The sequence below is a fragment of the Sinohyriopsis cumingii genome, chromosome 11, assembly GCF_028554795.1.
Source record: "Sinohyriopsis cumingii isolate HCF-2022 chromosome 11, ASM2855479v2, whole genome shotgun sequence".
Lineage (NCBI taxonomy): Eukaryota > Metazoa > Mollusca > Bivalvia > Unionida > Unionidae > Sinohyriopsis > Sinohyriopsis cumingii.
The window spans coordinates 46,946,186-46,948,685 of record NC_142971.1 but is presented as its reverse complement, the minus strand read 5'-3'; the positions used below and the strand labels follow the sequence as shown (position 1 = coordinate 46,948,685).

The following is a 2,500-nucleotide window of genomic DNA, read 5'->3' as shown; positions in this document are numbered from 1 at the left end:
TAATAGCTGATAAAGTTATGCGAACTTTGTTGCATACTCTCTCTCTCTCTCTCTCTCGTGTGTCAGTATGATAAAGCAAGAAGAAAAAGGAAGAACAGTAAAGAACATATATAAAAAGGTTTATTGAAACAGCGTCTCATCATGGTGTGGGCACCACGATGCATAGGGATAAATAAAAAAGCGAGTATTCCATTACTTTTCACTTCATTTGATATGCATCCATATGACACAGAATGCTCTCGGTGAGTACAGGGAATCAGATAAACGTCACTGTGCGGGACTAGGTATAAAACATTTATTGTAGTTTTAATTGTAAATTTTTCGGGCATTTAAGTAGAAATTAAATGATTTCAGTTCTAGTGAGAACAACATTTCGACTGTAAAACATAATTTGTTGTCTTGATGCGTTTTCAAGACTCTTTTGCTGATTAGTCACACATCTCTTCAACGTTTCCGATGTACAAATGTTTGTGTGCAGTATAATATTAGTAACTAAAGTGTATACTGATTCAAAGTTCTAATCCAAAAGAAGCAAAACTGGCCTCAGATACTCATATTTGTCACTCATCCATTTTCTGACCCAGATAAGGGGAGAATTCCATGTTGAAATTGACTTAAAATGCAGATTCAGGACATTATTGTTGTTGTTATTATTATTATTATTATTATTCGTCTTTCTGTCCTATCATTTGGTTAAAATAAGCGACACCGGCCTATAAGCTAACTTTAAAGATAGGGTCTTATCAGATTTGCAAAGGATCTCTTCTTGCAACTTGGAGAAGTTAACGTTGTGGAAATACAGAAAGTGGAAGCATGGAATATCTATCTAAACTTACTGTAATCAAAACAGAATTTTATAACCCAATTTATTTTGCCAATGGCCCATATTTACAGTATTCGCTACAGGATGCCAATTTTCCCACTGGCAGACTGAGGCCCTGCTGTAAAAGAAATCAATCAATCAATAAATTAATATAAAAAATTCTCACAATTCATACATTCCATATTTATCAATCAATTAGTGAATAAGAAATACCACAAATAAGTAGCCAAAATGAAAGACATTGATCGCATATTTTGCAACTCTGCGCAAGAGACTACACCAGGAATATATGAGAAGAAACTTGAAGGAAGTATTTCGACGTGAAAGGAGGCAGCTTGTTGTGGTAGTAAAAGTAGAGGAAACTGGATAAATTGAACCGAATTTGTTAATAAGAAATACTGGTCATCTATGATCGCATATTCCAGTAGTAAGGATCGAAACCAAGAGCAGAGAAGTGCAAAGCAACATTTGCTATATTCAGGTCCTATGCTTGATTTTTTAGGATCCGAATTATTGAAGAAAGTTAAGGAAAAAGAGAAAATGAAAGTCGAGAAATTGCTCTATTTATTATTTATATTGAAGAAAGTAAATTTAGTTACAATAAAAGAAAGAAAGAAAAACTTCAACTGTTTTTAGTTATAAAAGAAAAAAAAAAAAAAAAAAAGAGTCTACAGCACCCGGTATTCCCAGGCGGTCACCCATCCAAGTACTAACCGGGCCCGACGTTGCTTAACTTCGGTGATCGGACGAGAACCGGTGCTTTCAACGTGGTATGGCCGTAGACACAAGTGTTTGTAAATTTAAGACTTATATTCGCTTCTCTCTTCACCGTTTCCGATGTACAGACGTTTACGTTTATGTGCCGTGTAAAATTAGTAATTAAAGTGTACTGATTAAAACTTATATAGATAAACTGCCTTCATACATTATTCAAATTTGTAATTCAGGCATTTTCGGACTCGGACATTAGTTGCTTAACCGGAGGTTTACACCTTCAAATGGACTTAAATAACAATGCATTTAAACGAAGATTCAGTTCATTTTTGTTGTTTTTGGGCATTATTATTATTATTATTATTATTATTATTTATCTTGTATCAACTGACTAATTCAATAGGTAAATAATCGACATCAGCCTATGAGCTACCTTTAAATACGGACTCGAATCTGATTTGAAACGGATATCGTCTTGCAGCTCGGAAACGTTAAAGTTGTGGAAACACAGAAAGTGCAAGGAAGTGGAAGCAGGGAACATCCATCCAAACTTACTGTAATCAAAACAGAGATTTATACACCAATTTATTTTGTCAATGGCCCATATTCGAAGTATTCGCTAAGGGATGCCAAGTTTCACACTGATAGACTGGTGCCCTGCTAAAAAACAGGTAAATAAATTAAAATAATTAAAAATAATACATTCCAAATATATCTATCAATTATTGAATAAGAAATACCACAGACAAGTATCCAAAATGAAAGACATCGATTGCATACGTTGCAATTATTCGCTATAGCATAGGCTGAATCCGGAATATCAGAAGAAATTTGGAGGATCTGGACGGCATACGAGGCGGCCCATTTCGATCCTGGAGGTAGAGGAAACTGAAAAATTTGCACCAGATTTGTGAACAAGAAATATTGGCCATATATGATCGCATATCCTCACAGTGAGGATGG

General features: G+C 34.8%; 1 non-coding gene across 1 annotated transcript; it reads right to left on the bottom strand.

Annotated features, from left to right (window-relative positions):
• Positions 1–1,488: 1,488 nt before the first annotated feature.
• Positions 1,489–1,607, bottom strand: LOC149788255 (5S ribosomal RNA). The gene has a single exon (XR_016424534.1). It is a non-coding gene; the product is annotated as a 5S ribosomal RNA (ribosomal RNA).
• Positions 1,608–2,500: the final 893 nt, after the last annotated feature.